This window comes from Ranitomeya variabilis, chromosome 6, assembly GCF_051348905.1.
Source record: "Ranitomeya variabilis isolate aRanVar5 chromosome 6, aRanVar5.hap1, whole genome shotgun sequence".
Classification (NCBI taxonomy): domain Eukaryota; kingdom Metazoa; phylum Chordata; class Amphibia; order Anura; family Dendrobatidae; genus Ranitomeya; species Ranitomeya variabilis.
The window spans coordinates 251,054,498-251,072,371 of record NC_135237.1 but is presented as its reverse complement, the minus strand read 5'-3'; the positions used below and the strand labels follow the sequence as shown (position 1 = coordinate 251,072,371).

At 44.8% G+C, this 17,874-nt stretch overlaps 1 protein-coding gene across 5 annotated transcripts in view; it reads right to left on the bottom strand.

Annotated features, from left to right (window-relative positions):
* The window catches only part of TMEM245 (transmembrane protein 245), a 95,539-nt gene that overhangs the window by 14,625 nt on the left and 63,040 nt on the right, over positions 1-17,874 (bottom strand). The window lies entirely within an intron of this gene.

Sequence of the window (17,874 nt, the reverse complement as noted above, 5' to 3'; positions counted from 1 at the left end):
TGTCCATTGCAGAGCATTTAATCTCTACACTGGGTTTATTAACACTTGATCATCAGAAAAAAAGTAAAAGCCTCCAAACTTCCTTCATGCAACTCAGAAAAATATTTGGTAGAGCTCCAAGCGTTAACATTTTTTTTTCTTTTTAACCCCTTCACACCCAAGCCTGTTTTCACCTTCATGACCAGGCCACATTTTACAATTGTAATAACTCTGGAAAGCTTCAACGGATCCCACCGATTCAGAGAATGTTTTTTCATGACATATTGCACTTCATGATAGTGGTAAAAAGTTCTTCCATATGACTTGCCTTTATTTGTGAGAAAATCGGAGGTTTGGTGAAAACTTGGAAAATTTTGCAATTTTCTAACTTAAATAGCTAATAAATAACATTTATCACAAGTCTACTTTACATCAGCACATTTTTTATTTTTTTTCTTGGTAAGTTATAGGGGTTAAAATTTTAACAGCGATTTCTAATTTTTACAACAAAAATTACAAAACCATTTTTAGGGACCACATCACATTTGAAGTGAGTTTGAGGGGCCTATATGACAGAAAATACTCAAAAGTGACACCATTGTAAACTACATCCTTCAAGGTGCTCAAAACCACATTCAAGTAGTTTATTAACCCTTCAGGTGCTTCAAAGGAATTTTTGAAATATGGAAGGAAAAAATGAACATTTCACTTTTTGTCACAAAAATTTCACTTTAGACCCAACATTTTTTATTTTCACAAGGGTAACAGTAAAAAAAGGACCCCAAACTGTTTAGGCACAGGGCAGGGCTTGGAAGGGAAGGAGCACCATTTGACTTTTTGAATGTAGAATTTGTTGGATTCATTAGCGGACACCATGTTGCGTTTGGAGAGCCCCTGATGTGCCTAAACAGTGGAAACTACCCACAAGTGACAACTTTGGAAACTAGACCTATCAGAGAACTTATCTAAATATGTGGAGAGCACCTTCGACCCCTAGGTGCTTCACAGAGGTTTACAACATTGAGCGGTGAAAATAAAATAAAAAATAAATATATAAAAAAAAAAAAAAAAATCACACTTGCCCCACAAAGATGATTTTTATCCCCAAATTTTGCATTTTCACAAGGGTAACATGAGAAATTGCACCATACAATTTATTTTGCAATTTGCCTGAGTATGCAGATACCCCATATGTGGCAGTAAAATACTGTTTAGGCTCACGCAGGGTTCAGAAAAGGAGTGACGTTTTGGAATGCATACTTTGATGGAATAGTCTGGCGGTGTCATGTCTTGTTTCGAGAGCCCCTGATATGCCTAATCAGTGGAAAACCCCCACAAGTGACACCATTTTGGAAGCTAGACCCCTCAAGGAATGAATCTAGATGTGTAGCGAGCACCTTGAAACCCCAGCTGCTTCACATAAATTGATAATGTAGAGCAGTGAAAATAAAAAAAAAAATAAAAAAAATATCACATTTTCCCCACAAATTAATTCAGACCAAAGTTTTTATTTTCACAAAGCTAGCAGGAGAAAATGGACCAGAAAATTTGTTGTGCAATTTCTCCCGAGTACACAATACCTATATGTGGTCGAAAAACATTTTTAACACACAGTGCAAAGCTCAGAAGGGAAGAAGCGCCATATTGGATGCACTGGTTTGAGGGTGCCATGTCACATTGGGTTAAAAATTAAGACAGACTAAGGGTGTCTGACAGCATACTAGAAAAACCCCTTATAATAAAAAGGCCCTAAGAAAGTGAAAAAAGTGCAAAGGTACAAAAGTGCTTAGTGCTAACTGAAATAATGTCGGAGAGGTGATCTGTCTCTACTTACTAGGTCTTATAAGCACCTTCCTGACTGCGGAGGTTGGCACCCTATGAGGAGGTAACAGGAGTTGGCGCCTCGACTCATTCGTCGACTGTCCCCATGCTAACTCTGAAGGCACTGAATGAAGGACAGATGAAAATCTATGGTATCCCTGATATGGAACACCTCAGCTGCAAAAAAATGTTTTAACATGGAAATGTACAACAGAGACTGATATAGAAGTGTGCCAAAGGAACTGATGATTCCTCAAACTTGTTACACCGAGGAAGAGTCTCTGTATCTAATCAAAATGAAAGAGTCAAATGCGGGAATCAAATTATGATTTCTCATTTAAATATTAGATGCATAATGGCTTAAACGAAGAACCTAAATATCCTGGAGACGGGTGCTGGACAGTGCAAAAAGCCACTGTAGAAAAAGGATGCTCTGTCCCCGATACTAGAGCCTACTGCGCACCTTCCTGCTTGCGAAGGTTGGCACCCTATAAGGACAAGAAATTGCACCCCCACTCATGGGTCGAATTGAACACTAGATGCAGCCCAAAACTAGTACGCAGGCGTGGGAGATGACAGGAGCACAGCAGCGTTCGCAAAAGCCCAGGCGCAGAAGATGGCCTGGCAGCGCTTGCACTATCAATGTAGCTTAAGATAGCAAAGTGCCAGAGCACATGACCATGCTTCCCTGCTGCATGTGTCATGTTGTACATGCGCAAGTGCGCAAAATAAACAGGCGGGCCACTGGCGATATTGGAGCCCATAGCATAAACAAGGGAGCAAGGAGTGTGTTGCCCAGTATGACTCAAGATGCCATAGCACAGACATCACACCCGGTCAGTAGGACCAACCCCCGCATAAATACCAGGAAAACGCCAGCATCAATGTTATGTGAAAAGACATTGATCCTGTCCACAGCTGTAAAGGATATACTGTGGATACAATTAATATATTATGCCAAAAGATAACACATATCCTGCTTTATATAACTTGTTAATAACTGCTGTAGACTCTATATGGATGTTGTAAGTAAAAGTAGTACTTATATCATAATACACTGCTCAAAAAAATAAAGGGAACACTTAAACAACAGAATATAACTCCAAGTAAATCAAACTTCTGTGAAATCAAACTTTCCAACACTGTTTAACAATCATTTTCACATGCTGTTGTGCAAATGGAATAGACAACAGATGGAAATTACTGGCAATTATCAAGACACACTCAATAAAGGAGTGGTTCTGCAGATGGGGACCACAGACCATATCTCAATACCAATACTTTCTGGCTGATGTTTTGGTCACTTTTGAATATTGGCTGTGATTTCACACTCGTGGTAGCATGAGACAGACTCTACAACCCACACAAATGGCTCACGTAGTGTAGCTCATCCAGGATGGCACATCAATGCGAGCTGTGGCAAGAAGGTTTGCGGTGTCTTTCAGCGTAGCGCCCAGAGTCTGGAGGTGCTACCAGGAGACAGGCCAGTACACCAGGAAACGTGGATAGGGTGGTAGGAGGGCAATAACCCAGCAGGACCGCTACCTCAGCCTTTGTGTAAGGAGGAACAGGAGGAGCACTGCCAGAGCCCTGCAAAATGACCTCCAGCAGGCCACACATGTGTCTGCATAAACGGTTACAAACTGACTCCATGAGGATGGTCTGAGTGCCCGACGTCCACAGATGGGGGTTGTGCTCACAGCCCAACACCATGCAGGATGCTTGGCATTTGCCACAGAACACCAGGATTGGCAAATTCGCCACTGGCGCCCTGTGCTCTTCACAGATGAAAGCAGGTTCACACTGAACACATGTGACAGACGTGACAGAGTCTGGAGACACCGTGAAGAGCGATCTGCTGCCTGCAACATCCTTCAGCATGACCGTTTGGCAGTGGGTCAGTAATGGTGTGAGGTGGCATTTCTTTGTAGGGCCGCACAGCCCTCCATGTGCTCGCCAAAGGTAGCCTGACTGCCATTAGGTACCGAGATGAGATCCTCAGATCCCTTGTGAGACCATATGCTGGTGCGGTTGGCCCTGGGTTCCTCCTAATGCAGGACAATGCCAGACCTCATGTGGCTGGAGTGTGTCAGCAGTTCCTGCAAGATGAAGGCATTGAAGCTATGGACTGGCCCGCCCGTTCCCCAGACCTGAATCCGATTGAACACATCTGGGACATCATGTCTCGCACCATCCATCGTCACGTTGCACCACAAACTGTCCAGGAGTTGGCGGATGCTTTAGTCCAGGTCTGGAAGGAGATTCCTCAAGAGACCATCCGATGCCTCATCAGGAGCATGCCCAGCTATTGTAGGGAGGTCATACAGGCACATGGAGGCCACACACACGACTGAGCATCATTTCCTTGTCTTGAATTATTTCCACTGAAGTTTGATCAGCCTGTAACTTCATTTTCCACTTTTTTTTGAGCATCATTCCAACTCCAGACCTCCGTGGGATATTAGTTGTGATTTACATTAAGAATTTTTAGGTTTTATTGTTCTCAACACATTCCACTATGTAATGAATAAAGATTTACAACTGGACTAATTCATTCAGTGATATCTAGGATGCAGGATTTTAGTGTTCCCTTTCTTTTTTGAGCAATGTAAAATCCACAGCCCATAGACCTCCTCCTATAATGCATTCCTATAGTCCTCCATACAGTATGATGTGTCCCCATATTGCTGCATGTATTATAATGCACAGCCCATTTTCCTTCATGTAGTATAATGCTCAGTTCATACTCATACATATACTATAGTATAATGCACAGCCCCTAGTTATACATGTAATATAATGCACAGCCCATAGTCATACAGTTAATATAATGCACAGCCAAAAGTCATACATGTAGTATAATGCAAAGCCCCTAGTTATACATGTAGTATAATGCACAGCCCCTAGTTATTCATGTAATATAATGCACAGCCCATAGTCATACATGTAGCATAATAATAATATAATAATAATAGGATACTCAGAATAAACACCGGCGCTAAAATGAAACTGTGACCCCCCCCAAAAGCTGCAGGCACCTATGCAGGTGGTGTGTGTACACCTGCTATTACTGAATAAAGGCTATTAACAACAAACTTAGATGCCGCGCTACCAGGGGATGCTACTACTTTGTAGAGCAACACAAATAATGCAATAAGCAAATCCTAAGTTGAGTTACCTTGTGGCCGTCACTGATGTGTCCCCGTAAAGGCCGTGGGCTATTGTGGTAACCGTGTTCTCCGTGCTGATGAAAGCAGCGTTCCTCAGACTATACAGACAAGGGAGCGTCCTCCCGGTCTGTAGAAACCCCTGCGCGCACGCTGCTGATAGTGCCGGCAAACGTTCCCGGCCGATAACGCCGCCGTGCAGTAGCGTGGTGTGCGGGGGGCGTGGCTATAGCGGTGACGTCACCTGTCCAGTAGACGGACATACACAAAGGGCCAATCCCGACGCGTTTCGAGGGTACCGTCCCTCTTTCTCAAGGTGTGGCCACTCTGCTCACCTTCCCTGCTATATAGCCACGTTCTCAAGTTCTATGTATGGCAATGGAACGCCCCTTAATATCCAACACCGCCCACAATATCACACACAGTGCAACCCACGCCTATGGACCTTGATATTACTACACAACTAGTTATTATAACTCTTTCCCAAATTTCCTCTCAATATTCACCTAAGATATCCACCCCAAGGAATTTGATAATTCTCCTGGGAGACCCATTATCTCAGGGATCAATTGCTTAACAGCGAATTTATCAAAATATGTGGATGTCCATTTGCAAAAATGCGCCGTGTTACTTCCAGCATACCTGAAAGACACGGGGGACACTATTCGGGTATTGGAAACAATCCAGTGGTCAGAACACTATGTACTTGGTACATTAGACATTAAATCTTTATATACTGTCATCAATCATGATAAAGGTTGCGAGTCGGCAGAACATTTTCTACGCTTATTACCTGCGTATAACTGCGTGGGCAGCACGGTGGCACAGTGGTTAGCACAGCAGCCTTGCAGCGCTGGAGTCCTGGGTTCTAATCCCACCTTGGACAACATCTGCAAAGAGTTTGTATGTTCTCTCCGTGTTTGCGTGGGTTTCCTCCGGGCACTCCGGTTTCCTCCCACATTTCAAAGACATACTGATAGGGAATTTAGATTGTGAGCCCCATCGGGGACAGCGATGATAATGTGTGCAAACTGTAAAGCGCTGCGTAATATGTTAGCGCTATATAAAAAATAAAGATTATAACTCCACTCAAATTTCGTTCATTGTTGAAAGCATTAAATTTATTTTAACACATAACTATTTTACATATTGCCAACAATTTTATTTGCAAACTTGGGGCACGGCAATGGGTACAAAATTTGCCCCAAGTTATGCTAACTTGTACGTTGGATTGTGGGAGGAGTCATGCATTTTTATGAATGGCCAATTACGTAAAGGCCTCATTATGTGGCGTCGCTTTATTGACGACGTGCTTTTTATATGGGATAGTACGGAATCTGATATACATAGTTTTTTGGCTAGTCTCAATGATAATGTTTATGGCCTTGAATTTACTCCCATCACGAGCAATACCAATGTCAATTTTTTGGATTTGAACATTTATGTGGATATGGACAGGCTTTCAACTAAATGCTATCGCAAAGAGGTGGATTGCAATAGCTACATCCATACGGATAGGAACGCTGCTTTCATCAGCACGGAGAACACGGTTACCACAATAGCCCACGGCCTTTACGGGGACACATCAGTGACGGCCACAAGGTAACTCAACTTAGGATTTGCTTATTGCATTATTTGTGTTGCTCTACAAAGTAGTAGCATCCCCTGGTAGCGCGGCATCTAAGTTTGTTGTTAATATAATAATAATAATTTTAATTTATATAGCGCCAACATATTCCGCAGTGCTTTACAACTTATAGAGGGGACTTGTACAGACAATAGACATTACAGCATAACAGAAATCACAGTTTAAAACAGATACCAGGAGGAATGAGGGCCCTGCTCGCAAGCTTACAAACTATGAGGAAAAGGGGAGACACGAGAGGTGGATGGTAACAATTGCTTTAGTTATTTGGACCAGCCATAGTGTAAGGCTCGGGTGTTCATGTAACGCTGCATGAACCAGTTAACAGCCTAAGTATGTAGCAGTACAGACACAGAGTGCTATTAACTGCATTAAGTGTATGAGAACATGATGCGAGGAACCTGATTATGTTTTTTTTTTTTTTTTTTTTTTAATAGGCCACACAGGGATAGTTAGGTTAATGCGTTGAGGCGGTAGGCCAGTCTGAACAAATGAGTTTTTAGGGCACGCTTAAAACTGTGGGGATTGGGGATTAATCGTATTAACCTAGGTAGTGCATTCCAAAGAATCGGCGCAGCACGTGTAAAGTCTTGGAGACGGGAGTGGGAGGTTCTGATTATTGAGGATGCTAACCTGAGGTCATTAGTGGAGCGGAGGGCACGGGTAGGGTGGTAGACTGAGACCAGAGAGGAGATGTAGGGTGGTGTTGAGCCATGGAGTGCTTTGTGGATGAGGGTAGTAGTTTTGTACTGGATTCTGGAGTGGATGGGTAGCCAGTATAATGACTGGCACAAGGTAGAGGCATCGGTGTAACGGTTGGTGAGGAATATGATCCTGGCAGCAGCATTCAGGACAGATTGGAGTGGGGAGAGTTTGGTAAGAGGGAGGCCGATTAGTAGAGAGTTACAATAGTCCAGACGAGAATGAATAAGTGAGACAGTAAGAGTTTTTGCAGAGTCGAAAGTAAGAAAAGGGCGAATTCTAGAAATGTTTTTGAGATGCAGATAAGAAGAGCGAGCCAGTGATCGGATGTGGGAGGTGAATGAAAGCTCGGAATCAAGGATGACCCCAAGACAGCGGGCATGTTGCTTTGGAGTAATGATGGAACCACACACGGAGATGGCAATGTCAGGCAAAGGTAGGTTAGTAGAGGGAGAGAACACGAGGAGTTCAGTTTTTGACAGGTTCAGTTTCAGATAGAGGGAGGACATGATGTTAGAAACAGCGGTAAGACAATCATATAATGCACAGTCCATAGTCATACATGTAGTAGTATGGCCACGGGCACAGTATACTCACTGATTTAAATAAATACTTACCTTCCCTCCGCTTCCCTGCCGCGCAGTGTCTACTTCTGAAGCCGGCAGCTAACTTTAGTGTGCAAGCGATGGGAGCTCATTACGTCACTTCCATGAGCCTCTGATTGGCTGGTAGAGTATATTGCCTCGCAGAGACCCATCGGGTCATCAGTGATGCTCGTTTCAGGAGCTGGTCCCGGAGTGACTCCCTTGTGCAGTTTCTCCCTCAGTGCCCTGTGCGATGCACGCGGCATCCGATTTGTTATCTGCTTAGATGAATAGTAATAAGCTAGCAGCAGAGTGGTTTCGCTATACCCATCAGCAACCAGTGACGTCAACTGCGGGGCAGCGCTAGCCCTCCTGCATGCCGAGTATATTGACACTGCCCTTCTGCTGGCTCATTACTATTCAGCTAAGCAGAAGGCAGACTGGACGCTGCGCTTATCGCACAGGGCACTGAGGTAGACACAGCACATGGGAGACACTCCAGGACAGAGCAGGGACTATCACCTGACACGAACATCACTGATGACATTTTGTTACAGAGAGGGGGCAGGCACTGTGATAGGGACCCCAGCCTATGACCCCCTGATGATTCTATGAGCATCCCCAGTGCATGCTAGGATACTCAAACAAATCATCATTACACAGGAAGTAGAGAAAAATAAAAAATTAGTTAGATAGTGCAGTTAGGGAATTTTTAAAGGACATTGTCACAGGTTTACCACGAGAGAGTAGCCAAAAGACCGCACTGTCTGATTTCTCCTGCTCCTTCACTGACTAAAAGCTCTTCTCCTTCAAATATTAAATAATGCAGATTTATTGTAGCAGTGCAGGGTTTAAACTGCTCAGTTGAAAGCTCCTGGAAGCTTACCTGCATTAAGGCTCTCAACTGTTCACTGTTGACCACTCCCCTCTCCTATAGTAAATGGACTTGGAAGAGAGTTGTTGTTTGAGAAAGCGTTTGATGATTTATCTAAGACCTTTGCGTGGTTTAGTTTGTGTGTCAATCCTTTCCGGTGTTTTCCTATGTCGTTTGTGCAAGTGTATTTGTATAATTTATATTTTTCTTTATCCCTGGTCGTATTACCTTGATAGTCTGGTGGGTGTACTACCATATACTACTACGCTTCTCCTCTCTTCCATAAGTGGGGAGAGGGAAAAGAGTGAGGGCAGATTCAGGAGATCTGCAAGGTACATGGCATCTTCACCATTAGAAGTAAAACGAGAAACAGAGATAGCTAGGACGCGCCTAACGTTAGGGGGGGGGGAGGAGCCCCTAGTCCCGGGACACCCGACAACAGAATCATTTTTTGATCCCCCATGGATTCTATCACTGCTCTGACAGGGCAACTGCAGCAACTCAGTCTGGTGGTGGCAGATCTATGCACTGTTGTTTTGCAGCACTCCAAAGCATCAGGTTTGCAGACCGTGACTCCCAGGCAACCACTAGTGGAGCCCAAGATCGCTTTACCTGACAGGTTCTCTGGGAGGCGTGACAAGTTTGTTGTTTTCAGGGAGGCCTGTAAACTACTTAAGTTACATCCTTACTCCTCAGGAACCTTGGAGCAATGGGTGGGGATAATAATCTCGCTCCTTCAGGATGACCAGCAAGCATGGGCATTTTCTCTCCCCTCGGACTCTCAGTAGCTCCGGACGGTGGAGGAATTTTTTCTTTTCTCTGGGTCATATACATGATGACCCCAACAGCGTCACCCTGGCTGAGTCCATGCTATGTCCGCTTCAGCAGGGAGACCGGCCGGCAGATAAGTATTGCTTCAAGAATCGGAGGTGGTCCACTGACACCAAATGGAATGACCACGCGTTCCATAGCCAGTTCTGTCAAGAGCTATCTGGAAGGGTGAAGGATGCCTTTGCCTTGTATGAGACTCCAGTTTCCCTTGAGGCGGGCATGTCTCTGGCTATCCGGGTGAATCGCTGTCTTCGCCAAAGATATAAAGAGATAGCCCAATTTGGGGGCGGTCTAGGGTAAAGGGAATCTGTGGAACCCATGCAATTGGGTGGTGTGACTCGTTCTGTTGATCAAACTGAATTACGGCGTACAGGGGGAAAGTGTTTTTACTGTGGTAGAAAGGCTAATTTGGTGAGTGCTTGTCCTTCCCTAGCTCACCGTAAACAGCCACCGGAAAACTAAGGAGCCCAGGTTGTGGGGAGGTTAACAACCCGGGTGTACATATTTACTGTGTGGGGAGGTCACAATTATTTCCTACTGTCTGAGATCCGTTGGGGCAAAAGTAAGGTGGTTATTTCTGAGTTTCTGGACAGTGGGGCAGGGTTAATTTGATCGACGCTAGGTTCATCCAGGTCCGGGTCTCAAACCAGAGTCATGACACAAGTATATTAGAAAATAGATTAGATTAAGGGACTAAATAGATAAGGAAAAATGCTTCGCCTTCAGACAACCTTTTTAATTATTAGAATGATATTATGTATATTTATTAAGGTTTTTTTGTTAAGGGGATATTATACAGCACAAATTTTATGTAACCATTTATAGAAAACTGTTATGGACCTGGTGGTTAGGAGCACCCGGAATGACCTGATGAGTAAACTAGTAATCGGAACAAGCTCTGGGAAAGTGGGAACTCTGCTGACCGCAAACCCTACTCCTATCAAACACACTAGAAATAGCCGTGGAGCGTACCTAACTCTCCCTAGACGCCTCTTCACAGCCTAAGAGCTAACTACCCCTAAAGATAGAAATAGAAGCCTAACCTTGCCTCAGAGAAATTCCCCAAGGGTAAAGGCAGCCCCCCACATACACTCACCGGCCACTTTATTAGGTACACCTATCCAACTTCTTGTTAACACTTAATTTCTAATCAGCCAATCACATGGCGGCAACTCAGTGCATTTAGGCATGTAGACATGGTCAAGACAATCTCCTGCAGTTCAAACCGAGCATCAGTATGGGGAAGAAAGGTGATTTGAGTGCCTTTGAACGTGGCATGGTTGTTGGTGCCAGAAGGGCTGGTCTGAGTATTTAAGAAACTGCTGATCTATTGGGATTTTCATGCACAACCATCTCTAGGGTTTACAGAGAATGGTCCGAAAAAGAAAAAAAATCCAGTGAGCGGCAGTTCTGTGGGCGGAAATGCCTTGTTGATGCCAGAGGTCAGAGGAGAATGGGCAGACTGGTTCGAGCTGATAGAAAGGCAACAGTGACTCAAATCGCCACCCGTTACAACCAAGGTAGGCCTAAGAGCATCTCTGAACGCACAGTGCGTCGAACTTTGAGGCAGATGGGCTACAGCAGCAGAAGACCACACCGGGTACCACTCCTTTCAGCTAAGAACAGGAAACTGAGGCTACAATTTGTACAAGCTCATCGAAATTGGACAGTAGAAGATTGGAAAAACGTTGCTTGGTCTGATGAGTCTCGATTTCTGCTGCGACATTCGGATGGTAGGGTCAGAATTTGGCGTAAACAACATGAAAGCATGGATCCATCCTGCCTTGTATGGAGCATCTTTGGGATGTGCAGCCAACAAATCTGCGGCAACTGTGTGATGCCATCAAGTCAATATGGACCAAAATCTCTGAGGAATGCTTCCAGCACCTTGTTGAATCTATGCCACGAAGAATTGAGGCAGTTCTGAAGGCAAAAGGGGGTCCAACCCGTTACTAGCATGGTGTACCTAATAAAGTGGCCGGTGAGTGTATATTGACTGTGAGTTAAGAGGAAAGTCACAAACACAGGAATGAAACAGGTTTTAGCAAAGGAGGCCAGACTTCACTAAATAGTCAGAGGATAGAAAAGGAAACTATGCGGTCAGCACAAAAAACTACAAAAACCACGCAGAGTATGCAAAAAGACCCCCACACCGACTCACGGTGTGGAGGTGCAACACTGCACCACAGAGCTTCCAGCTAGCAAGGAAATATCATGATAGCAAGCTGGACTAGAATTTAGCAGTACCAAGAAATATATTCAGGCAGCAGTAACAACAAATGAACTAGCAGGGACTTAGCTTCTGCTGGAGTAGACAGGTCCTCAGAGAAGTCCAAGAGAGATCTGAACCAATACTGATACTTTGACAGCTGGCATGAAGTAACGATCTGAGTAGAGTTAAATAGGGAAGCCAACATAACAATAAACGAGGGCAGCTGAGAAAGCAAACCTCAGAGACCAGCAGTTCTGCTCAAAGCCACCAGAGGGAGTCCAAGAGCAGAACTAACCAAAGTACCATTCATAACCACAGGAGGGAGTCCGAGAAATGGAATTCACAACAGGGTCACCGAACCCTCACCAGGGCCCCCAGGCCGATCAGGACGAGCCAAATGAAAGGCACGAACCAAATCGGCAGCATGGACATCGGAGGCAACAACCCAGGAATTATCCTCCTGACCATAGCCCTTCCACTTAACCAGGTACTGGAGCTTCCGTCTCGAAATACGAGAATCCAAAATTTTTTCCACCACATACTCCAACTCCCCCCCAACCAACACCGGAGCAGGAGGATCAACGGAGGGGACCATAGGCGCCACATACCTCTGCAACAACGACCTATGGAACACATTATGGATGGCAAAGGAAGCTGGAAGGACCAAACGAAATGACACAGGGTTGAGAATTTCAGAAATCTTATAAGGACCAATGAAACGAGGCTTAAACTTAGGAGAAGAAACCTTCATAGGAACATAACGAGAAGATAACCAAACCAAATCCCCAACACGAAGTCGAGGACCAACACAACGACGACGGTTAGCGAAACGTTGAGCCTTCTCCTGGGACAACGTCAAATTGTCCACCACGTGAGTCCAAATTTGCTGCAATCTGTCCACCACAGAATCCACACCAGGACAGTCAGAAGGCTCAACCTGCCCTGAAGAAAAACGAGGATGAAAACCAGAATTGCAAAAAAAAGGCGAAACCAAAGTAGCCGAACTAGCCCGATTATTAAGGGCGAACTCAGCCAATGGCAAAAAGGTCACCCAATCATCCTGATAAGCAGAAACAAAGCATCTCAGATAGGTTTCCAAAGTCTGGTCGGTTCGTTCAGTTTGGCCATTTGTCTGGGTATGGAAAGCCGAAGAAAAAGACAAATCAATGCCCATCTTAGCACAAAAGGACCGCCAAAACCTAGAGACAAACTGGGACCCTCTGTCCGACACAATGTTCTCCGGAATGCCATGCAAACGAACCACATGCTGAAAGAATAATGGCACCAAATCAGAGGAGGAAGGTAATTTAGGCAAGGGTACCAAATGGACCATCTTAGAAAAGCGATCACAAACCACCCAGATGACAGACATCTTTTGAGAGACAGGAAGATCTGAAATAAAATCCATGGAAACATGCGTCCAGGGCCTTTTCGGGACCGGCAAGGGCAAAAGCAACCCACTGGCACGAGAACAGCAGGGCTTGGCCCGAGCACAAGTCCCACAAGACTGCACAAAAGAACGCACATCCCGTGACAAGGAAGGCCACCAAAAGGACCTAGCCACCAAATCCCTGGTACCAAAAATGCCAGGATGACCAGCCAACACCGAGCAATGAACCTCAGAAATAACTCTGCTAGTCCATCTATCAGGGACAAACAATTTCTCCGCTGGACAACGGTCAGGTCTATCAGCCTGAAACTCCTGCAGCACCCGCCGCAAATCAGGGGAGATGGCAGACAGAATTACCCCCTCTTTGAGAATACCAGCCGGCTCAGGGACTCCCGGAGAATCAGGCACAAAACTCCTAGAAAGGGCATCAGCCTTCACATTCTTAGAACCCGGAAGGTATGAGACCACAAAATCGAAACGGGAGAAAAACAGTGACCATCGAGCCTGTCTAGGATTCAACCGCTTGGCAGACTCGAGATAAGTCAAATTCTTGTGATCCGTCAAGACCACCACGCGGTGCTTGGCTCCCTCAAGCCAATGTCGCCACTCCTCGAATGCCCACTTCATAGCCAGCAGCTCCCGATTGCCAACATCATAATTACGCTCAGCAGGCGAAAACTTTCTAGAAAAGAAGGCACATGGCTTCATCACAGAGCCATCAGAACTTCTTTGAGACAAAACAGCCCCTGCTCCAATCTCAGAAGCATCAACCTCAACCTGAAAAGGGAGCTAAACATCTGGCTGACGCAACATAGGGGCCGAAGAAAAACAACGTTTCAGCTCCTGAAAAGCCTCGACGGCCGCAGAGGACCAATTCACCACATCAGCACCTTTCTTTGTCAAATCAGTCAAAGGTTTAACCACACTAGAAAAATTAGCGATGAAGCGACGGTAAAAATTAGCAAAGCCCAGGAATTTCTGAAGACTCTTCACAGATGTAGGTTGAGTCCAATCATAAATGGCCTGAACTTTAACAGGATCCATCTCGATAGTAGAAGGGGAAAAAATGAAGCCCAAAAAGGAAACCTTCTGAACTCCAAAGAGACACTTAGACCCCTTCACAAACAAGGAATTAGCACGAAGGACCTGAAATACCATTCTGACCTGCTTCACATGAGACTCCCAATCATCTGAAAAGACCAAAATATCATCCAAATATACAATCATGAATCTATCCAGATACTTTCGGAAGATGTCATGCATAAAGGACTGAAACACAGATGGAGCGTTAGAAAGCCCGAATGGCATCACCAGGTACTCAAAATGGCCCTCGGGCGTATTAAATGCTGTTTTCCATTCATCGCCCTGTTTAATACGCACAAGGTTATACGCCCCTCGAAGATCTATCTTGGTGAACCAACTAGCCCCCTTAATCCGAGCAAACAAATCAGACAGCAGAGGCAAAGGGTACTGAAATTTGACCGTGATTTTATTGAGAAGGCGGTAGTCTATACAGGGTCTCAGAGAACCATCCTTCTTGGCCACAAAAAAGAACCCTGCTCCCAACGGTGATGAAGACGGGCGAATATGCCCTTTCTCCAAGGACTCCTTTATATAACTCCGCATAGCGGCGTGTTCTGGCACGGATAAATTGAAAAGTCGGCCCTTAGGAAACTTACTACCAGGGATCAAATTTATAGCACAATCACAATCCCTATGAGGGGGTAGGATACTGGATTTGGGCTCATCAAATACATCCCGGTAATCCGACAGAAACTCAGGGACATCAGAAGGAGTGGATGAAGAAATTGACATCATCGGAACATCGCCATGTACCCCTTGACAACCCCAACTAGACACAGACATTGATTTCCAATCCAATACTGGATTATGAACCTGTAGCCATGGCAAACCCAACACGACCACATCATGCAAATTATACAACACCAAAAAGCGAATATCTTCCTGATGTGCAGGAGCCATGCACATGGTCAACTGAGTCCAGTACTGAGGTTTATTCCTGGCCAAAGGCGTAGCATCAATTCCCCTTAATGGAATAGGATACTGCAAAGGCTCCAGGAAAAAACCACAACGCCTGGCAAACTCCAAGTCCATCAAATTCAGGGCAGCGCCCGAATCCACAAATGCCATAACCGAGTAGGACGACAGAGAGCAAATCAAAGTAACAGACAAAAGAAATTTAGGCTGTACAGTAGCAATGGTGACAGACCTAGCGAACCGCTTAGTGCGCTTAGGACAATCAGAGATAGCATGAGTAGGGTCACCACAGTAAAAACACAGCCGATTCTGACATCTGTGTTCTTGCCGTTCAGTTCTGGTCAAAGTTCTATCACATTGCATAAGCTCAGGCCTCTGCTCAGAGGACACCGCCAAATGGTGCACAATTTTGCGCTCACGCAAACGCCGATCAATTTGAATGGCCAAGGACATTGATTCATTCAGACCAGCAGGCGTGGGGAAGCCCACCATAACATCCTTAAGGGCCTCAGAGAGACCCTTTCTAAAAATTGCTGCCAGGGCACACTCATTCCATTGAGTAAGCACAGACCACTTTCTAAACTTCTGACAATATACCTCCGCTTCATCCTGACCCTGACACAAAGCCAGCAAGGCTTTCTCTGCCTGATCCACTGAATTAGGTTCGTCATAAAGCAATCCAAGCGCCAGAAAAAACGCATCTACATTAAGCAATGCAGGATCTCCTGGCGCAAGGGAGAATGCCCAGTCTTGAGGGTCGCCATGTAACAAAGAAATAATAATTTTTACTTGCTGAATGGGGTCACCAGAGGAGCGGGGTTTCAAAGCAAGAAACAGTCTACAATTATTTTTGAAATTCAGAAACTTAGATCTATCCCCAGAAAACAAATCAGGAATTGGAATTCTAGGCTCTAACATCAGATTCTGAACTACATAGTCTTGAATGCTTTGGACCCTTGCAGTGAGTTGATCCACACAAGAGGACAGACCCTGAATATCCATATCTACACCTGAGTCCTGAACCACCCAGAGATTAAGGGGAAAAGAGAGACAAAACACACTGCAAAGAAAAAAAAATGGGTTCAGAACTTCTCTTATCCCTCTTTTTCACAAACACAGGAATGAAACAGGTTTTAGCAAAGGAGGCCAGACTTCACTAAATAGTCAGAGGATAGAAAAGGAAACTATGCGGTCAGCACAAAAAACTACAAAAACCACGCAGAGTATGCAAAAAGACCCCCACACCGACTCACGGTGTGGAGGTGCAACACTGCACCACAGAGCTTCCAGCTAGCAAGGAAATATCATGATAGCAAGCTGGACTAGAATTTAGCAGTACCAAGAAATATATTCAGGCAGCAGTAACAACAAATGAACTAGCAGGGACTTAGCTTCTGCTGGAGTAGACAGGTCCTCAGAGAAGTCCAAGAGAGATCTGAACCAATACTGATACATTGACAGCTGGCATGAAGTAACGATCTGAGTAGAGTTAAATAGGGAAGCCAACATAACAATAAACGAGGGCAGCTGAGAAAGCAAACCTCAGAGACCAGCAGTTCCGCTCAAAGCCACCAGAGGGAGTCCAAGAGCAGAACTAACCAAAGTACCATTCATGACCACAGGAGGGAGTCCGAGAAATGGAATTCACAACAGAAAACCTTGTGTGGGCAACACAACATTAAGGCTATGTGTGCACATTTGTATTTGCTTGCAGAAATTTTCGCAAGATTTCTGCATCTTTTGGGGCAGGAAAAACGCTGCAGCAAAAACACCCATTTTTGCCACGTTTTTGTATGAGTTTTTGTACAGAAATAAAGGCTTTTTTGAGCTAAACAAAGATATTTAAAAAAAAAAAAAAAGTTTTGTGTTGTAATTTCTTGGTTCAACACCACCTTTTTCATGCTGATGCAGTGGCATCAGAGTAATGGGACTAGAGCTTGGTGTCAGTAGCAATCATTGACGCTTAGCTCTAGGCTTAGGATTGAAAAGGAGTCAGCACGACACCCTCATTACTAAGCCGATGAATAAACACAAACACATAGAAACCTACACACACAATGTCACCAGCCTATGTAGGAGTGTTAACACAATGAACATACATAGGCTGTAACTAGTGATGAGCGAGTGTGCTCGTTACTCGAGATTTCCGAGCATTCTCAGGTGTTCTCCGAGTATTTTGGGCATAGAGTATGTTTGTGTTATCGCAGCTGCATGATTTGCAGCTGCTAGACAGCCTGAATACATGTGGGGATTCCCTAACAAACAGGCAATCCTTGCATGTGTTCAGGGTGTCTAACAGCCGCACATCATGCAGGTGATGCGACATAAACATTCTACAAGCACGTCCAAGATACTAGGAGAACACCAGAGCATGCTAGGAAATCTCGAGTAACGAGCAAACTCGCTCATCACCAGCTGTCACCAGACAGCAACTGTTAAAGAAAAAAAATGAAAAAAAAAATTGAGTGAGCTCCCGCGTAATTTTAATAACCAGCAGAGAGAAAGCCAATGGCTGAGGGATGATGTTAATATTCTGTGAAGGAGCCAATAGCCATAAAGGTTTCCAGGCTATTAATATCAGCTCACAGCTGTTTGCTTAGCCTTTACTGCCTAGTTTACAGGGGGACCCCAAAAAAATTGACATAAGGTCCCCCTATACCATCTAACCAAC